Raw genomic sequence first — 21,942 nt, 5'->3', positions numbered from 1 at the left:
CCAGGAGAAGCACCTTTTCTGCCAGGGCTCCCACCCTCTGGAACATTGTGTCCCCAAGATGAGATCTGCACCCCCACTCCTGACCTTCTTTAAGTCCCAAAGACCTGGCTATGCGGGTTAGCCTGAGGCCTCTATGGGGTGTGTCACTGTAGAAGAGGTTAATGAATTAAGATAAGACCCCACCTCCTCCCCATATACTTCTTGTTTCCTTCCTCTTCCTCTTTGCCACCTTTACTTCAAATATAATGTTACTATTTATTGTTTTCATATTTTATATTGGTGTTTAACAGAATAACAGAGCTGGAAGGCACTCTGTGGAGTTCTTCTAATCCAGCCCCTGCTCAAGCAGGACAAGTGACTGTCCATTCCAGGGATAGGCAACCTTGGCTCTTTTATGACTCATGGACTTCAACTCCCAGAATTCCTCAGCCAGCCATGCTGAGGGGAAAGGGAGAGGTTTCCATGCTGAGCCATGCTGGCTCAGGAATTCTGGGAGTTGAAGTCCACGAGTCATAAAAGAGCCAAGGTTGCCTACCCCTGGTCCAGTCTCTTCTTAGAAACCTCCAATGTGGGAGCACCCACAACTTCTGGAGGCAAGTCGTACCACTGATTAATTGTTTTAACTGCCGGGAAATTTCTCCTTAGTTCTAGGTTGGTTTAATTTGGTTTTATTGATTGACTGTAAGCTACGTAGAGTTACTTTGGCAGGATGGATGGCATATAGGTTTAATAAATACATAAGTAGACAATAGTGTGTTCCGTTATAATGTTATTTCTAAACTAAATAGATATGGAAAACACTAATCACAAGGGTCTTAAGTCTGGAAGGAAGGACAGATAGGAACAGAGAAGGAGGGAGGGTGTCAGGTTTTAGGTAGAACAGAATTCAACTAGTCTAACAGGTACGAGAGCCTAGTTACCAACCGTTAAACGTTCGACGTGACGTCTATTTCAACAGTGTAAAACCGTCGGAGTAGCGACGGTCAGTCGTCTCGTCTATGCAGGGAAAGTAGCAGACTGAGTAGATAGGTAGGGAAGAGAGGGGAGAAAAATGTAAAAGGTGTACTTTGGGGACCGGGGAGATAGACCAGTTTTCTGGAATGAAAGAGTGCAGGAATTCCCAACTGTCCAGCTTTGCGATTTATAGGTGCATCTTCCAAGCAGTATCTACCGGAATGTTGTTAGATGTATTAGAATAAATCTTTGCCTGTCTTTAAAGGCAAACCTATGAGATAATGTCATTCTTTCAATTGGGGGGGGGGCAGCTTTTGTTCAATCAAAAAGAAAAAGAAACTGGCTGAGACTGGAGCAGTTTTGAATGAGAATAATCAGCAATAAAAAACTAATGGATGAAACGAAGGAGTCAGTTTGTACCAAACAGAGACACGAACAGAAGAAGGACTAGTTTTGTCATTCTTTTGCGGGGACAGCAGCCTTAATCACTGCCATTGACCAAAAGGGTTAGGTTAGAAAAGAAATTGCACTTGTAGAAAGTCAGAGATATTTGGATGGGGAAAAGGACTTGTAAAGCGAAAGAGTTGATTGGTCCACATCATGCACGGTTGCTGATTAAGTCTTTACTTTGTTTTTGCTTTTTCTTTGTCTCTTGCAATGGTCAGTATTGACAAACTCTTTTCTATGTATCCCTTTTTGTGTGTTTCTCTCTCTCTCTCTCTCTCTCTCTCTCCCTCCCTCCCTCCCTCCCCCCTCTCTCTCTCTCTCTCTCTCTGTGTGTGTGTGTGTTCCTATTTATAATTCCCGTGAAACAATAAAACTCTTCCAGGGTTAGAAACATCTATGGCAGTGATGGCGAACCTTTTAGAGACTGAGTGCCTTAAAACTGGCCCCGCCCCTGCTCCACCCCCCCTGCCCGCCCCTGCTCTGCCCCCCATCCCCCAACCCGCCTGCCCACAGGACCATTCACCGCCTCCAGAGCCCTCCGCAGATCACCCAGGCAGCCCAGCAGCGCTATGGCGGCCACACCCTCTGCCCGCGCCCTGCAGCATCAACTGCATGATGGGGTGTGAGGACAGAGTCTTGTCTACGCTGCCTGGCTACCATGTCCTTGGCTGCGCTGCTCCATGTGGGCCACGCTCGAGTCTCCTTCCGGGGGGCTGCTGGAGAGGAGGGGGTCGCGGCTGGGGCAACACCATGTGTGCCCACAGAGAGGGCTCTGAGTGCCGCCTCTGGCACCTGTGCCACAGGTTCACCACCAGTGATCTATGGTCATATCAGGAACCAGATTGGTACAATGTGACTGAAGACTTAAGTTGCATTCAGCTGAAGATGTAGCAGTAGCCAAGATTCCTGCTTGAGGAATGCCTTGGAAGAACTGTGTTGTACTCTAAATGCACCAGTTAGAAAGAGGTCAAATCCTGAGAAAGTTGAGAATTATCTGTTCCCTAACTACAAATGTCCTCCCAAGTGCCACACCTCAAGAAGAATTTCCTCTTTTGTTTCTACAAGCCAGAGGCCCCAAAACTCTTCGTTGACCCCTTCATGAATTTTCTACCTCCTTATATGTGCTCTATGCCCTCTAATTGCTTACTAGTAAGACAGACAACCAGTACAAAAACACAATTGCAACGATGTCTTGCTTAAATCCCTTGGAAGAAGAGATGGGGGACCCTAATATTCTTCCCGGTATTCATTCAAGAAGTCAGTAATTGTCAGGGACAAAAAGTGAGTCATTATAACATTAGACCAGGAATAAAAAGGGAGAAAGGGAAGAAGTTTTTTTTTTTTGCTCTGGGAAGAGTAGAGGAACAGAGTAGGCTCACAGGCAGCCCAGTGAAAGCTGACAGAAATTGTTTATATAATTCCTCCAATTTGTTCCTCTTAATGAAACAGCATAAGGTTTCGAGTGAGCGTTAATTAACACAAGAGTGCCTGTCTAACAATCCTGCCTGTTAAAAAAGGTTTTCTTGCCTAGATCGATGGCAGACTGCATGGGGATCAACTGGCATTACTGGGACTTTACAAAATTACTTTTTTTTTAAGAAAAAAAGAAAGAAAACTGGATTTATCAACTGCACAGTCGCCTATTCACCAATCTCGATGGCACATTTCATCTCCTGGAAGATAAGACAGAGAGAAGTTGATTGATGCAAGAGCCCTCAGTTGCATTAGCTCAGTGTTTCTCAACCTTGACAATTTTAAGGCATGTGGACTTCAACTCCCAGAATTCCACAGCCAGCATTGCTGGCTGTGGAATTCTGGGAGTTGAAGTCCACATGCCTTAAAATTGTCAAGGTTGAGAAACACTGCATTAGCTTAAACCAGTCAGCTCTGACCATTAATAATTATAGTATTGTCATTCTCCTCATCTGATGTCCATAAAAATATAATTTTTAATACTAGACCAACAATCAAGAAATAAACAATATCCCAATCAAGGAACTACCAACTCAGACAAACAAGTGAATAGTAAACCACAACCTAATCAAGGAACCAGAGAGAACACTTTGACTAACGCTGACAGGGCAAGCCACTAGCAAATAAAAAGAGTGCAAACCCCATTCCCTTCTAGCACTGATGATGTTACCTAGTTGGGTCATGAAACATCTGCAAGAAAACCACCAAGCTCAGAGAGCACCAAGGATTCCATAGTAAATAAATAAGTGAGATAACATCTCCCTTACCAAAAATAGCAGGGCAAGCTACTGTACACAGACAGGGAGTTAACACCACTCCCTTCTAGCACTGATGATGTTACCTAGCTTGGATTAGAACAGGGGTGTCAAACTGTCAGCCCATGGGGCGTATGCATCATGCCGAAACCGTGCCCACTCCATTGTCGGCAATGGAAAATAAGACACGATATGTCGCGACACGTCACGTGATATTGCAAGTTTGATACCCCTGGTTTAGAAGACCTCCAAGCTCCCTCCCAACTCTGTTATTTGGTTATTCTGTACTGACTTTTAAGTGTAGTGAGAAATAAATGAAGGCTACATGGTGCACCTGTCCAACTTCAGATGTGGTCCTGATTTCATTTTGAGTGTAGGCTGAACCAGGATCAAGTAAATGTCACCTTCTTTTTCCTCCATTCATCTCCTAAATGCTGACCTCAAATGTTCAATATTCTCTGGAGCGTTTTTGCAAGAACAGGGAACCAAAGTGACTTCATCATCCTGGAGACCACTAACACCAATTCATAAAGGAAACAGTCCCTTAATGTCCCTTGACCGGTTTTTCTTACTTGTATCTATTACCCTTCTATTTAACAGGAGGTGTCGTGCAAAGTTCGTCGGTCATTTTAAAGTCACAGACACTTTTCTTATTTTCTTGAACAATAAAAGGACCTCTACCCTGATGGAGTTGGCTGTTTGATGGAATGTTCCAAAGCTTTGCCTACAACTGTGCACAATATCTGTATTTATAGAGTAGAGTAGAGTAGAGTAGAGTAGAGTAGAGTAGAGTAGAGTAGAGTAGAGTAGAGTAGAAAAAGAATAGAATAGAATAGAATAGAATAAAATAGAATAGAATAGAATAGAATAGAATAGAATAGAATAGAATAGATAGAATAGAATAGAATAGAATAGAATAGAATAGAATAGAATAGAATAGAATAGAATAGAATAGAATAGAAAATATGGAATGGAATGGAATAGAATATGGAATGGAAAGGAATAGAATAGAATAGAATAGAATAGATAGAATAGAATAGAATAGAATAGAATAGAATAGAATAGAATAGAATAGAATAGAATAGAAAATATGGAATGGAATGGAATGGAATATGGAATGGAATGGAAAGGAATAGAATAGAATAGAATAGAATAGAATAGAATAGAATAGAATAGAATAGAATAGAATAGTTCTTTATTGGCCAAGTGTGATTGGACACACAAGGAATGTTTCCAGCGCATAAGCTCTCAGTACACATACAAGCCACAAAGTGATAAATCATAAGATACCACCAAGTGATAGTCATAAGATACCAATAGGAGTAGGTAATAGCAAAGGTGTATAGTCAAATACTATAAAATCCAAATGCCATAAAATGCAAATACTATAAAACGCAAATATGTCACGAGAGAATGCCTTTAAAAGGAAGCCAACCCTCCTTCCCTCTCATATTATCTTTTGTTTTTGTTTTTTAATAGCAGTAGCAGAGACTTTGGTAAACAGCAGTCCTCTTCCTCTTGATATTTCCTATGTATGCCCTGCCCCCTCTGATTTTGACTTTACTTCAAAAGATCATAACTTCAGGTGGAGCAGAACTGGGGGCATTACACAGTGCAGTGCTCCTACTAGGATTTAGCTGTGTCTGTCATTTCTAATTAAACGACCCTGTGTCATGGGGAAGGAGTTCAATACACCCCCATGTTAGTTGCAACGATGAGCTGAAAACCGGACTGCAGCGTTCATGTTTTTCACCAGAGATGCCCATCTCACACATACGGTTATTCCACATGAGCAAACTCTGGAAGCAAGAAAGGTACGTGCAAGTTTGGCACAGCGATTCCCCTGTTGATTTAGCATTTCATTTATTTAGCAACGTTGTCCTGTGATAACGTGGGATCTGCATTTTAAAAAAAGCTTCTCTTTTCTTCTTCTTTCTCCATTTTTGCTCGTGTTTCAGTGTAATCTGTTTCACAATGATCTTTGCAAGCAGCAGTATCAAAGTATAAAGGAGTGTATAGAATCTTTTACTCCAAATATCAAATATATAGATTTTGGAGAGAGAAAAAAAACAAAAACAAAAGGTGTTTCCAAAGTACAGATTAGGTGAAACCTGGTTCAAAAACAGTAACTGTGAGAGGGACCATGGCCTTTTAGTGGACAATCACTTAAATATAAGCCAGCAATGTGCAGCAGCAGCCAAAAAAAGCTAATACAATCCTTGGTTGTAAAAACAGAGGCATAGAATCAAAATCACATGAAGTATTAATACCACTTTATAAAACCATAGGAAGACCACACCTGGAATACTGCATCGAGTTTTGATCACCCCGTTCCAAAAAAGATGTTGAGACTTTGGAAATAGTTCAGAGAAAAGCATCTTAGATGATTAAAGGCCTGGAGACTAAAACATAAGAAGAATGATTGCAGAAACTGGCTATGGAGAAAAGAAGGTCTATCTGTCACGATAGCAGTATTCTAGTATTTGAGAGGCTGCCACCTCTCAAATACTAGAATACTGCTAGGGGGTCAATAGGGGTCAACCTATTTTCCAAAGCACCAGAAGGCAAGATAAGAAACACTGGATGGCAAGATAAGAAACACTGGATGGAAACTAATCAAGGAGAGAAGCAACCTGGAATTAAGGAGAAACTTCGCAAGAGTGGAAGAGCTTGCCTTCAGACGTTGTGGGTGCTTCATCACTGGAGTTGGACTAGAAGACCTCCAAGGTCCTTTCCAGCTCTATTCTGATTAAAGCTTAGATAGATAGATAGATAGATAGATAGATAGATAGATAGATAGATAGATAGATAGGTAGGTAGGTAGGTAGGTAGGTACAGTAGGTAGGTAGGTAGGTAGGTAGGTAGGTAGGTAGGTAGGTAGGTAGGTAGGTAGACAGACAGACAGACAGACAGACAGACAGACAGACAGACAGACAGATCTGTGTCTGTGTGTCTCTGTGTGTGTGTGTGTGAGAGAGAGAGAGAGAGAGAGAAAGAGAGAGAGAGAGAGAGATGGCAAGAAGAAAATAAGATTAGTATGGACAAAGAGCAGAACTAATCCAAAGATTGATTCATAACTTAGGTCCATGTGTCCTGTTGTTCAAAGTCCTCTACATCAGGGGTCCCCAACCCCCAGTCCGTGGACCAGTACCGGTCCCTGGCATGCCAGCAACCGGTCCGCACAAACAAGCAAAGCCCCATCCATGGGATGCAGGCAGCACACGTACTCTCCAGTCCGTGGAAAAACTTTTCTCCATGGAACCGGTCCCTGGTGCCCCAAAGGTTGGAGACCTCTCTGCTCTACATGTCACCTGGAGATCACGAACACGCTTTATACCATGTCTTTTTCTTTTGACTCCTAAGCTCCTGGAAGGAAGGGTAGGAAAAGAGACAAGAAGCAAATCCAGAAATGTCCAGTAAGATTTCTTAAATGGCAGTAATTGCCGTGACTGTAGCTCTGTCTTGTCTTCCTCCTTCTGCTGCCTCTCTCTGGTTTTTTTTTTGTTTTTTTTTTGCTAGAAAAGATAAGCTAGATGAAAACATTTTCACAGTTCTGGTCTGTGTATGCAGGAATACTCAATTTATTTCCGGAACCACAAGCAGCAAGGGTTATAATAGAATCTGCAGTATTATGAAAAGTGAAAGAAATGATAGTTTGCAAGCTGTGAAAATAGTTTTTGAATAATTTAGTATCCCTATAATTTACTTCAGGGAGTCCTTTCCCCTTCCCTCTTGTTATGTCACTTTATTTCATTTCATTTTATTTTAAATCAAAGACGTTAATCCAGGCTTCTGCATGTAGAAATGCAATGAGGCCATTAAAAAAGAGAGAGAGAGAGAGAGAGAGAGGAAAGGAATGGCCTTTGTGAATTTACGCAATGTGCGGGAAGCATTTGTTTATCACAATGCGCCGGGTTGTTAATTGGTTAGTTACTCACCTAAGCAAGCAAATAACGTTGAAAGGATGAGGTTATTACCTGGAGATGAGATGAAGGGTCAGGAAGCACACAATCCATTTCAGGGTAATAGCCATCTCCACTGGCTTCAAGAGAAGCTGGCTTTGAACGCAGGTGACTGGGAATGCAAAAGGACTTGTAGTAATGGATTAAAGAGCCACGACTCTAGAAAAACCTAGATGACACATACCAAGTAAAGAAAGGAAGTCATAATTTCATGCTGTCTAGAACGTGTTCTTCCTTTTTCCTCCCCCCCAACTTCATTTTAGCTTCAGTGTGCCCCCGTGTTGTTGTTGCCGTTGTTGCCATGGAAACGCAGCTCTCTAGGCAGCTGTAGTGAATGTATTTTGGATTTCTCCCCCCCTCCTTCCCTAGTTTATGGAGAGGAGAGGGGTGGTGATGGAGGGATAGAAAGGGAGGGAGGGAGGGAGGTGTAATGGGCAGGAGGAATAACCTTGAGGAACAGGAGCCGTTACCAAGACAATGATCAGATAAAAGAAAGAGTCCCGGGCAGAAGTAAAACCCAAGTAAACATTTTAGAGAAGACCATCATTAGTTGGTCATGAAGATAAAGGGAGAGAGGGGAGAGGTGCATTGGCAAAATTGTTACTTGCCAATCTATTTTATAAACGTGCAAGGTATAAAAAGCTGTATTAGCATATATGACTTTGGTTTTCTAGTCAAGGAAAGAAAGGAGAGAGGGAGGAAGGGAGGGAGGGAAGGAAGGAAGGAAGGAGAAGAGGGAGGGAGGGAGGAAGGAAATTGGAGCTGCTTAGCATTCAATATATTTCCTGCAGAAACAATATTCTGAAAATATTCTGAAATTCTCCTTATAATCACACCCTTTTAGCCATTTCCACAGCAAAAAGATATAATACGAGAAAAGGCTAACCTATCAAGTAACCTATCAGAATGCTGGTGAATCTGATGTTGCTGGTCTCTGAAAATTTATTCCATTTATTCCAGCATTGCATTTTTTGAAATAGAAACAGTTCTCTCATATTAACAACAGAGGAAAAACTATGTCTGGGGTTTTTTTCCAGCTGTAGTACTCGGCATGCTTTTTTTTTTCTTTTTTTTTTTTACAAAAAACATGTGAATATTCGATTTAGAAGCCTGATTTGAAAGTTATTTGATTAAATCTCCAAATCGATTTTGATTTTCCAAACTGACTTTGTGAATTGGACCATCAAATTGAATTGGATTCCTCTGGAGCCATATGGCACATATTCACAAATCGTCCATTTTTGAAATGGAATTAGGAACATAGAATCAAATCTACTTGATTTGATTATTTGTTTCAGATGTCTGAACCGAACAGATTTCCTAAATCAATTTGACGGATCAAATCAAATCCATTATCCAAACCAACCATTTCAATTGGGTCTGACTTGGCTCATATTGGTCTACGTTTTACTCATGATATCAAGGATTATGCTTAAGATTTGCAAAATACATCTTTAGTATGTCCTTAGACAGAAGCATGTTGCTCTTATTTTGAATTTTGCAGCCACCACGCTGTAAATTCCATATTCCCTAAGGAAAATGATCTGCAATAGCAAATATCAGACGGTGTCAGTTGTTGTTACAGATTTCAGGAGCTATATCATTTGAAAAACCTAAATCTGGCAAATATATGTGTGTATGTTTTCTTATCCAGGAATTTTTATTGCTGTAATATTTTGAGATTGTATACCTGTCAACTGCACCAGTTTGGCTAGCATTACACTATTTTCATGTAAGTTTGACTCACTAAAGGAATATAAATAATAGCACAGTGCATTATTTTTAACACATAGCCCTTGCATGAGCAAACTGTCAGTTGATGGACATTTAGTCCTCCCGCAATAAAGTTGAAGGAGAGATTCATCCTAGTTTTCTCGCTTGTCAAGCTTACAACTTTGGTCATCATTGAGTTGTTCTTTCTTTCATTTGATTGATTCTCAACGATCTGTATGGCAGTTTTCAGAAAATAGCAAGGAATAAAAATAAAGTCCCCTTAAAGCTATTACAAGCAGTCAATGATTAATAAACATTCTTCAAAAGCGTGCAAATTCAGTAATAGACCAGCCAAACACTGACTGAACCATAACTTTCACTAACTAGCAATAACTTGAATGCATGTATGATTTATGTTTTAAGAGTTTACAGGTGTCCTAAAAGCTGTTGGTGGACTTTCTAAGCATAAGGAAGAATTACCCAAAATAAGAAGATGCTAGAAGGGTTCAGTTAAATTAGATTAGTTGAAAGATATCCAAAACTATGAGTTTACAAAGTTGCATGCTTAAAAAAAGAGAAGCTGGTGGTGGTTATGGAGATGGAGGAGGAGGAGGAGGAGGAGGATTTCCCAAATTACATTTTTTTAAACATATGCTCAGGTTTCTTCTAGAAGTGGGTGACCCAAGCAAATAGGATATAGTTTATCTCAGCATCTCAACTCTTTGGGTTTCCAACAATGTACAAAGTTTTGGGGAAATGGTTAAAGTTTTCCAGCTCCAAGTTGAATTGTTTTCCGTGTTAGAAAGTTGAGAATTTAATCACTGGCTCAATTTGTCTTTGGAATTAGGAATCTTTTTTTCTAGTTTCACCTTTCTAAGGACTGACCATTGATCCACTTCTTGGTCAGTCATCTGCTACTTCCTATCAACCTCCACTTTTGCAGCACAGGGCCCGAGTTGAGAGTCAAGATGAGTTTAACCCCATTCAACTGTTCCATTTAAAGCTTTTGGAATGAGCTTAGTTAACGGGGCAGATGCCAAGCAGAGTTGAATAAGGAGGTTTGGTGGCCTATCGAACACTACACAGAAAGGCTTTTAATTCAAGTACTGTGAAAGTAAACTCTGATTCCACAAGGATATTATCACGCAAGAAGTTGTGTTTACTTGTCCCTTCTCTCGGTGGCAACTTCTAGCAAAGCTTATGGATGTTTACAGTGTTCAAAAGCAATTACTTTATCTGGAGAAACCAGACTGATTTGGAACATGTACACATTCCGTCGAGACCTCCTTTCCCAATTATTGTTGTTGTTGCTGTTTGGCTTTCTCAGGCAAAAACTTTGCTTTAGTTGTGTTTCTAGCCACGGACACATGCAAAGTGAATTTTGGATGCCTTTGTTGTTTATCCTACTATGGATTGGTAACCTAGGAAAAAAGAAGGAGTTGACAAACTTTGCAAGCCGTGGTCAACTTGTTTGTTGTGTGGCAAAGTTGCCTTGATCCTTCTGTCCTACTCTTTTGACCTTTGAAGTGTTCCTGTTCTTAGTATTTCTCCTGCTTAGCTGCAAGGTTCATTTATTTCTCACCGTGCTTGTCTAGTTCTTACAGTGAAGCTTATCAGTACATGATGTGACAACAGAAGTGGTGTTTTGTTTTGTTTTTCAGCCTGTCTGTCACAGACCTTGATGCTTATTAGAGCTAAAACAGAGTGACCAACCCAAATTACCTGAAGGTCTACACATCCATAAGAAGGAACTAGAACCTAGGTTTCCTATTCCTATATACTCCAACAGATTAATTGCTATAACCATCCTGGCTAGAAAGCCCACTACTTGAACTAGGGCAGTGTTTCTCAACTTTGGCCAACATGGATGGATTTCAACTCCCAGAATTCCCCAACCAGCAAGTTTGGCTGGGAATTCTGGGAGTTAAAGTCCACGAGTCATAAAAGAGCCAAGGTTGCCTACCCCTGGTCTAGATGGATGAAAACAATGCCCTCAGCCAAAGAAGAAAGGGCCATGGATGTACAGGTCTAACGGAAGGGATGATCTACAGCAGGACACTTAGAGCCACCCAAGTTCTCAATTTACTCTGGCTCTCCTCCGTGTGAATCGAAATGTTCACATAGGAGATTCCATTGTGCTTTCCAGGGCAAAACTCAATTTCCCTGCCAAGATCTTGCTGATCTGCTTTTAGCTTATCCCCATAGATTCTGTTGCAAGGACGGAGCTTCAGAAAGATGACCATTTCAGCAAACAGAGCCCTTTGGGGTGAGCCCTCAGTGAATTTCTTAGTTGAAGGTGTTTTGAAATCTGGATCTCCCCTATCCTAGCTCAATGCTAATCCGAAGAACAGATGCCGTCAATCATACAATAAGAAGATTGTGATCTAATGAATAGAAGGACATAATTATTGACCATAGTAGACAATACAGACAAAAGAAAACGATGTGGGTGCTTTTACTTTGAAGTCTATCTTTCTCTTACATTTAATGCTCTTTATGTGGAAACAGATAATTGTGCAGACAGTGCTGCAGTGAACACATTTCTCCACATTGTGGCTTATTAATTATTTGCTACGCATCTGAGGATTAGGTTCATTATAGTCTCTTGCAGAAAACACTATTAATATTCAGCACAGCTGAGAACTTGTAATAAACAAACTGAATTAACAAAGCTATTAAGTATCTCCGGCGACCAGTTTCTTTACATACATGGTTTATTTGAAAAGCATTGCCTCCTAAGATCTAATCATAACATTTCTCTTTTATACTTCAAACATGACAAGGATATCAGCTATATATTATTCTTTCTCCATAGGTTTTTTCCCCCTCTAACCTATTATTTACTGTATTACAAAAGGCCTCACCTTTTCTAAAAAGGGTGATTTTGGTGATTATGCAAGTTCTGCTCTGCACATACTCTGGAAAGCAGGCATTATGTAGTATAAAAATTCAGACTAAACAAATGTCATTTTTTTTTAACGTTTCTTGTCTCCCATTAAGACAAGACGACTCTCAACAACAACTTTCCTTTCCAATACTTTCTCATTTAAATTTGCCCTGTACAATCTGGCAATCTTGACTCTATGCAACATTGGGGGGGGGGGATTGGTTTGTATTGCTTCCCTTTATTGAATTCTCATTCAGAGAACAGCCTCCAAGGATAGAAAGACTGGATTACCATTGAGGTGTTCGCACATCTTAGCTGAATCCATAAATAATTAGGCTTGATTGTATTTATGCATACAGTATTCAGCTCGAAGCATTAAGGCTTCCACTTAAAATCATGTTCACATTAACCACAACAAAAAGTGGACTAGGCTCTAATTTGGCATTGGGTAATTTTGCTCATTAAGTGCATCCCAGCTGCATTTTCCTTTCGTAGCCAACTTTGGAACTCTCTACATCTTTTCTTTCTATTTTTTTATTTTAAATTGAAATGAGACACATATGGAGGGAGAGAGAGGGAGAGAGGGAAACAGAAAGAGAAAGAGAGGGCATTAGGTTTTGACTCGAGAAATGTTCCTTTCTGAGTTGTGAATGAATTGAGTTTCCTCTACAATTGCCAGAACCATGTACAAAAAATTGAACATATTAAGCCAGGGGTTTTCAAACTTGGCCCTTTTACGACTTGTGGACTTCAACTCCCAGAATCCCTCAGCCAGCGTGCCTCGCTGAGGAATTCTGGGAGTTGAAGTCCACAAGTCATAAAAGGGCCAAGTTTGAAGACCCCTGTATTAAGCAATTCAGGGCTAGGATTCACTGAAGGACACAGTTTAGATTATAGCATCAAGAATATCTGATCCTCTAGGCATCTTGAATCTTTAGGGCAAACTCTGGAGTAAAAACTGAACAAATCTCACCCCAACTTAAATGTGTTTCTTAACTAATAACTGGATCCAACTGATAAAAGATGTTTGCTTCCCCCCCCCCCCTTTCATTCTGGAGTCTGATAAAAAATATGCCAGGAAATCATTTCATGAATAAGTATGTTGCAGAAGAAACCATATTCCCTGTTTGACGAGACTGGGCAAAGAAATTTCAGAATTTCTGAATATTTGAAACAAGATTTGAAACAAGATTTGAAATAAGATTTGAAACAAAGATGCCTGCCTGCCTGCCTACCTGCCTGCCTGCCTGCCTTCCTTCCTTCCTTCCTTCCTTCCTTCCTTCCTTCCTTCCTTCCTTCCTTCCTTCCTTCCTTCCTTCCTTCCTTCCTTCCTTCCTTCCTTCCTTCCTTCCCTCTTTAAAAGGCCTAATGATATTGTGATTTTTAAGTAGCCAAGAAGGTTCTGTGTGAAGAAACAAGATCTTTTGGGTGGCTAAGTTTGGATCCCCTTGTTAATAGTTTGCAGTTTTAGGGCCAAGACTGAACTCGTCAAATATCTCCATATGATTCCAGTGGTTTTAATTTTGTTCTGGATTCTGCCTTCCTTCTGACAAGCTCCTCTGGTATCATTTATCAGAGCAATCATTCATTCGTCTTACCACCAAGTTCATTTTTTAACAATAAAAATGTGCTTAGGCACTTTTGTGTGATGACTCTTGGTTTAATGTTTGTTACAGTATGCGTTAATGCTGCTTTTGCAGACATCTCCGTTTCGCCTATCTGCAGTTATGCACAAAGATTTCCACTGAAGCAGAAAATGAGCATCCCTAGGGCATTTCAGGAAGCATGGTTCCTGTCTGGCAAGACAGCATGTTGCTGCCAAGTCAAATATGTGAATTAGTCAGGTATGCTGTCATGAAAAATAAAATGCCTATAGCTTTATGGATGCCACAATCTTAAGCATCCCCTGTGAACTAGCCCTTGGGAATAGAGGACGTAGGGTGCTTAGCACGGAGAGAATAACTCCTGTCTCTCCTTGCTTGCTAGCAAAGGATTCTGTACAGAAGACACTAATTGAATAATGCTTGGGAGAGATACGGTAATATAAACAGAGGAGGACTTGAAAGGTTGATGGTCTTTTATATATTTCCAGGAGGGAGATGAGGAAAGAATTGAAAGAGCAGGCCAGGTAAATTCTGGGCTGTAATGCACATGGGTTGCCTTGCAGTCTTATAAGAGGGAGATCTACTTAGCCTTTTGGGGGGCTTATGGAATGGGTGGTTCATGTCCATGTTTTCTTGTTTCTTCACACAGAACAGAAATTTACTTTACTTTCATGAGTTCAGAAGAGCTGAAGCGGGACAGGCCTACATGGGAGCTACCAGATGAATGCTAGACCAGGGGTACTGAACCTTGGCAACTTCTGTGGACTTACAGAATACAGAACAACAGAGTTGGAAGGGATCTTGGAGGTCTTCTAGTCCAACCCCTTGCACAAGCAGGAGACCCTATACCATTCTGTACAAAGGGCAGTGATGGAGCACCCACAACTTCTATTCAATTCAAGCTATTCCACTGATTAATTGTTCTCACTCTCAAGAAATTACTCTTTAGTTCTAGGTTGGTTCTCTCCTTGATTAGTTTCCATTCATGATTCATGCCAGCCATGCTGGCTGGGGAATTCTGGGAGTTGAAGTCCAGAAGTTATCAAGGTTGGACAACTCTGTGCTAGATTCATTTTCAACATTTCTGGGTTGGAAAACTCCAGGACCTAACTTATTTTTCACAAGTCTACCATACTGCATTAATTAATCATCTCATTGTGCAAAGCAAATTGTCAGTGGAAAAAAACCCAAATATTTTCAGATAAATTACTCCTGGTTCATAAAAGACCATACCATTAGCTTCATGCTTGTAATTTCCCTTCCTTAAGTGTCCATTATTATTATTATTTTAAAAAAGTGATACACTGAGTAAATGACACAATACTAATGGCAGAAGTCATTTTCCAAAGAACACAATAATTATAACCTGATGGATCAGAAGCACAAAAATTTGTTTCATCTGACTGGGGTGAGCAGCGGTTAAGTAGGGACCTTAATAAATTTGTCCCTTATAAACCACAGGCATAATGAAATTATTGTTTGGAAACACATGCATAAAGTTTAAGGCAGCTCAGTAGGGGAAAAAATAATAAATTCACAGCTGTTCACCTTCATGTAGAACAGATTGGGAATAAATTATTAATCAGGAAGTAGAAGGATAAATTTTGTGTATGTTATCAGAAATTCATTTTTGATCTTTACAAGAGTTGGGCTCATGTGACTAATCAATTAATAATGGATTCCAGTTTATTTCCACTTTAGCAAGACTGTGGATAATGTTTGTTTATCCGCCACCGAGAACCATATTTTTTCCTCTGTCTCTCTCCAGTGTGCTGTGGCCTCATTTTTAGAGGAACAAGTAGGTACATCTTTGATTCCAATAAGCTTCCTCAATCCGTTCATCTCACAGGAAATTGCTGGAAAGTCTGGAAATATTTATGACAACTAGGACTCATTTAGAGCAGGGGTCTCCAAACTTGGCAGCTTTTAAGACTTGCGGACCTCGACTCCCAGAATGGCTGGCTGAGGAATTTTGGGAGTTGAAGTCCACAAGACTTAAAAGTTGTCAAGTTTGTGAGACTCCTGATTTAGAGAATGGTTATCAGCTGGTACTTTTATGGTTATTATTATTATTTTTTGCTGAGAAAAGTGGTGATCACATGAGTGATGGTGAGAGCTGATACATTTTCGCCAATTAATGTGTTTCACAGATTAAGTTTCACTAAAGAAACTTCTGAAGGCAAGGATTGTTTTCACCGTTAGGAAATTTCTCCTTAGTTCTAGGTTGCTTCTCTCCTTGATTAGTTTCCATCCATTGTTGGAAAGGAGACATTTCCTTAGAATGAGAACAATTAACCAGTGGAATGGCTGGCCTTCAGAGGTTGTGGGTGCTCCATCACTGGAGGCTTTTAACAAGAGACTGGACAGCCACTTGTCTGAAATGGTATAGAGTGTCCTGCTTGAGAGGGAGTTGGACTAGAAGACCTCCAAGTCCTTTCCAACTCTGTTATTCTGTTCTGTTCTGATTGTTTATTTGGAAGAAAATGGAGCAGATGAAAACCAGCCTAGAGTGAACTAACCATTCATCATATTAAATATACCCAGGGTTTTCACAAATTTCATATGGAGGTGCCATAAAAAAGAATGGAATAGGTTGTTCGCAAAATGTTACCACTGATAAGTCCCTTCCTTTCCAACTTTTTGGTAGCCCCCTATAAAACACATTTTAGTTGTAATAAAGACAAAGAATAGCCCATTTGGATCAAGACCAGACTACCCAGCAATTTATTTCTCAGTGGCTACCCACTGGGAAACTTGCAATTAAGATATGGGAACCTGTTCCACTCCCACTGAGCTTTCCCTGTGATTGCAACTGATATTTGAAGTCTTCAAAACTAATAGACTTTGATAGAAGTTACAGTTCTTTAAGGCTGTAAGAATAGCCATACCATTGTAGACTAAGTCCCCTGCTGCTCCAGAAGCTTGTCATTATGTCCCACTAACTAGATGTTTCTGGTGTGCAACATTTCCTTTTTTTCGTTATTATTCCCTTGTAACTAGGTTGAGAGTTATGCTACCTCCTATCCAGGAGTAACAGTGAATCTTCAAGACTAATAGCTCTGGACAGACCATCACAAGCTACAGAATGAACAGCCGTGATCAGGCATTTCAAACTAAGCCACTTTAGCGATTCAGTGTAGTGTTCAAAATGTAAAAACACGTTTGGTCCTAGATGGACTTCTGTCAACTTATTCCAGTATTAATCTTCCCCTGAAGAATTCTGGGAGTTGAAGTCCACAAGTCATAAAAGGGCCAAGTTTGAAGACCCTTGCCTTAATAGGTTCTGAGCTAGTAAGAAACTTTTCCTAGAAATTCCTTTTATAATTGTATAGAATCCATATCCCTGGATATCTCTTCTGCCATTTTGTACACGGTCTATGGAGCTTCTCAGTCATCCAGGTCATGGTTGTCCCAAAGGTGCTTTTTCAAAAGGCAACTGGACTTCCTTGGTTTTTCCTTGAAGATGTTTCACTTGTCATCTAAGAAGCTTCTTCAATGCTTCTTGATGGAGTGGTGGAGAAGGGAAGGATTTATATTCCTTGCAGTCATCTGGTCAGATATAAATCCTTCCCTTCTCCACCCTTCAGTCAGAACTGAAGAACTTTCTTTAAGATATTTCAACAACTTACCACCCTTCCATCTCCTAGAAGTAATTTTAGATATTCAATTTCAATTATACTATAAATAGTAAAGGCTACCATCAAGTCAAGCTCAACTAAGTGGACATATTCATGCTGTTATCTTGCAAAATTAAAGAAGTGATTTGTCATCACTATTTCCTGCAACGTGGTTGAAATTTCTCTATCGTGTGTCAGCCAGGGTTATTTTCGGCAGGTCTCCCACCCGACTACTAGCCAGCCTTGACCCTGCTTAGCTTCTAAGCTAGTCGACCAGCTTCTGCCACCTGTTGAGAGCAGCTCAGCTGTGCTCATTTGCATTCTAATTCAGTCTGTTTATGCATCAATCTGTGATTCATGCTGTTTGGTGTCCTAAACCTGAGGCAAGAAAAGTGATTTTTTTCCCCCCGAAAAGCTTTGATTTTGTACTCGGTCAAAAATAGGATGTGGAGTTGTTAGGAAGAAGAAGAAAAACCTTAGAGGGGGTTAAGTTCAAAGACTTTCTTTGAGTCAGCTCAGCTGTAAACGAATTCAGTCAGAGCGGCATTAAATTTTACTGTTTGAAATGATATGTAGCATTTTTGTTATTATTTTTCTTTGTTCCTGATTATTGGATTATTTTCTGTACTCTGCAGTGTAATTAAAAGGAACGTTTGGAAAGATTGAGGTTTCTTTCTTTCTTTATTTTTATTTCTTTTAAAGAAAAAATACCTCCTCTGCTAATGAAATAATGCGTTCCTTTTTAATCACTCCAATTAAGATGTCACTATTTGTTAATGACTTCCTTGAGCTAAAAGCAAGCAGAATTGAAGTTGATACTTTGAGTTTTACATTTTATCCTATGAGAAGAAAATGAACCCAGTGGCTTTGGCCCACTGAGATAAACACTGCAGTTGCTCTTACCGTAAATAAGGTGATCATCAATTCATTTAACTGCTCATGATGATTTCTCTTGAGCCTTCAGCAGATTGCAATCCAGGTCTGTCCACTGTAAAGGGGTGTCCAATAGACAGACAGACAGACAGACAGACAGACAGACAGACAGACAGACAGAGACAGAAAGTAGATGTAGATGTAGATGTAGATATAGATAGATAGATAGATAGATAGATAGATAGATAGATAGATAGATAGATAGATAGATAGATAGATAGATAGATAGATAGATAGATATAGAGACAGAGACAGAGACAGAGACAGAGATAGATAGATAGATAGATAGATAGATAGATAGATAGATAGATAGATAGATAGATAGATAGATAGATAGATAGATAGATAGATAGATAGATAGATGATTGATAGATAGATGATAGATAGATAGATGATAGATAGATAGATAGATAGATAGATAGATAGATAGATAGATAGATAGAGATAAATAGAGATAGAGATAGAGATAGAGATAGAGATAGAGATAGAGATAGAGATAGAGATAGAGATAGAGATAGAGATAGAGATAGAGATAGATAGACAGACAGACAGACAGACAGACAGATAGATAGATAGTAAATGTGTCCTGAACTCAAGTTTGGCACGCCAGCCTTACAAAGACACATTGTTAAATCAGTCTTGACCATACTATACGTTGTATTGCCTAAAGAAGAAAATATTTATAGCTCAGGGTTGAAATGAGGGTTTCTTGGTGCTTTCTGAACTTGGTTGTTTTCTTGCAAGCTTTTCATTACCCAAACTAGGTAACGTCATTCATGCTAGTAAGGGGTTTACCCTCATTTATACACTAGTGGCGTGCACTGACAGTGTTGGTGGGAGCATTCTTGGTGCCTTGATTAGGCTATTGTGTACTGTTAGCTTGCTTGTCTGAGTTGATTAGGGTATTGTTTTCTTCTTGATTGTTGGCCTAGTGTTAATCTTGGTGTTACTCTCTGCTCATCTGGGTGTGGATTGCTGGCGAGGAGGTGTTTTGGCCTTTTTGTTCCCTCTTTGATTCTTTTGAATGCTATATAGATGTTGCTTATCTCTACGTGCCTGGATTTCCAGGACTTCTCTAATGTTTGTATTGCTTTTTTCCTCCCTTTTTTCCCCGTTGACAATCCTTTGAGTCTCCCGTATTTTCCCATCAATGTGCTAACTGAATCAGTAATCAATTTAGCCCCTACGTGTTTGAGTTTTAGAAAAGCTGTTTAAAAAAAAAAAGCCCTGGGAAAGGATCCTATATGAGTTGAGAACTTCACTCTGGAATGTGGCTGGAGATTTAGCGTTCCTCGGGGGCCATAATATTCGGTGTAGTTTTCTTTGGTATTATTAGCTTCTTTTGTGGTATTGATTTGTTATTTTAACCTTTATGTCTGAAGCATCCAGCACAAAGGATCAAGACCATACTGTACGTTAAGTTGTAGTTTTTTTTAAAAAAGGGTTTGTTGCTCAAGCCCACTAAATTTGCACAAGATAAGAGTTATTAGAATTCAAGAGAAGTTGGATTTGGACTGTTTGTGGCAACATAACGATTCTAAGCTGCTGACACACTTACCTCTGCCCACCAGCTCTGCCTGCTCTTCTCTTACTGAAGGAGTAGACTGTCAGCCACTTAGAGTCCTTCTGAACTCTATAAGCAGCAATCAGTCAATCAATCAAACAAACCCTTAGACTTTGTGAGGTCAACCAATGTTGGCTAAATGTCACACTTCGGATACAAAGAGTGAGATGGTGTTTATATAGAAAAAGGAAGTATTGACGTTAAAGTGTCTCAAGCGTCTCATGGTTGAAATTTGAAGGTCTAGATATCTGTTCTCGTATTGAACTTCATCACCGCACCATTTTTATTGTAATCCTTGCTTTGTTTTGGTGTTTTTCTGTCCCCTAAAGGTCAAAGAGCAATGAACAGAAACAAATCTAATAAGTAAAATGGGTCAAGACAAAGAATTCATCGTCCTTTCCTTGTGCAATGGCATTTAAAAACAGATTCCTTCAGTCTGCTCAAATATCTGCATTGGGGACAAAGGCTATTCTCTTTCAACTGGACTAGTTTTAACCAAACCTTCTATTTTAGCAATAACCATGAATACCCATCATTGGCAGAAAATGGTTTGTGGTGTTTTTTTTAATCATCTGAAACCCCTATTAAATCCTTTCCAAGGTCATTCTTTTGACTCCCCCCCCCCAAGGAAAAAAAAGTGGTCTAGCATGTGCCATCACTATGCAGATTGATGCATAAAACAATCAATAATAAGTCTGGGGGGTATTAAGCTAAATGGGTATATAAATAGGCAGCTGGCTAAAAGGTCTTTTGTCCTTTGTTAACTGACATTATGATGCCTTAGTTAGGTGAGAATAAGGTTCCCAGGATGTTAATGCTTGCTAATATATTATGAAATAAATCTAACCTTACATTGACAAATCTTCACATGGCAAAGCAGGAATTATTAATAATAGTTTTTAAATACCATTGGTGACATTTTAAAGGAAACTAAATGGAGAAAAAGGCCATGGCTTTCTTTTAATAAAAAAATTAGGGATTCATTGTCCCGTCTAACAAAATGTCATCAAAGTCAGGTGGAGCCGCCTAAGCTATTAGAATAAATAAAAATGGGTCTGCTTTGTCTCACCAACGCTGACAGGGCAAACTGTTATTAGCACCTAGTTTGGTAATGAAATGTCTGGAAAAAAACAACGAAGCTCAAGAGAGCAGCATGTCAACCCTGAGATGCCAATATTCGCTTTTATCGGCAATAGAATGTATATTGTGGTCAAGGCTGATTTGACGATGTGTCTTTGCAAGGCCAGAGTATCAAATTTGAGTTGAGGACAACTTTATTTTTACTTCAATTCACTTCACTTCTGCTAAGGACAAGAACCAAATGTCTATGCAACCTTTGCTTGAAAAGATCTAGTGTTGGGTCACCCACAACTTTAGCAGGTAGGCTGTTCCATGGCTTAATAGCTCTCACCACTAGGAAATTTGTTCTTATTTCAGGTTTGCAGTATTGCTGTAAATCCTTCACTCGCTGATTTGTGCCTTACTTTGAGATGCTGTGCAGAATTCATCCCTATCTCTGCAAAACAAGGTTTCTCTTCTTCTCCTCTGCCAGGCAGAGAAGTTTACTTATATGGCTGTCCTTATATGATAATTACAGTTCTAATAACTTGAGGTTTTCTTTCACAGTCCTATCGTGAGGTGTTTCAAGGCATTCCTGCACTCTGCATAAATAAAGGAAGAAAATTCAGTATAGTTAAGGTTACAGGTGAAATGTTTGTGGCAACATTTGGTGGGAAGGAGAAAAAAACAGTTCAGGGATAACAATGGTCAAGTATCTACATATACATTTCTGTCTCTCATCTTTCTTTGTTCCTGCTTGCTGTTTCCCCAGAAACGTTAATTTCTTCATCCAGTTAAATAACAATTGTCATTATGTCTGAGCTTATATCAGAATTTCCAGATCATGGGAAAGGTTTGCTGGTGATAGCATCTCAACATATTTCAAAGTAGCTTTTGGAAGCATAATCCAAAGTCTTCTGCAGCCTTTCCCCTTTCTCCTTTCCTTTCCTTTCCTTTCCTTTCCTTTCCTTTCC

The sequence above is a fragment of the Protobothrops mucrosquamatus genome, unplaced genomic scaffold (assembly GCF_001527695.2).
Source record: "Protobothrops mucrosquamatus isolate PMUCROS unplaced genomic scaffold, P.Mucros_1.0 scaffold2452, whole genome shotgun sequence".
In the NCBI taxonomy this organism is placed as follows: Eukaryota; Metazoa; Chordata; class Lepidosauria; order Squamata; family Viperidae; genus Protobothrops; species Protobothrops mucrosquamatus.
Note: the sequence above shows the minus strand (reverse complement) of the source record.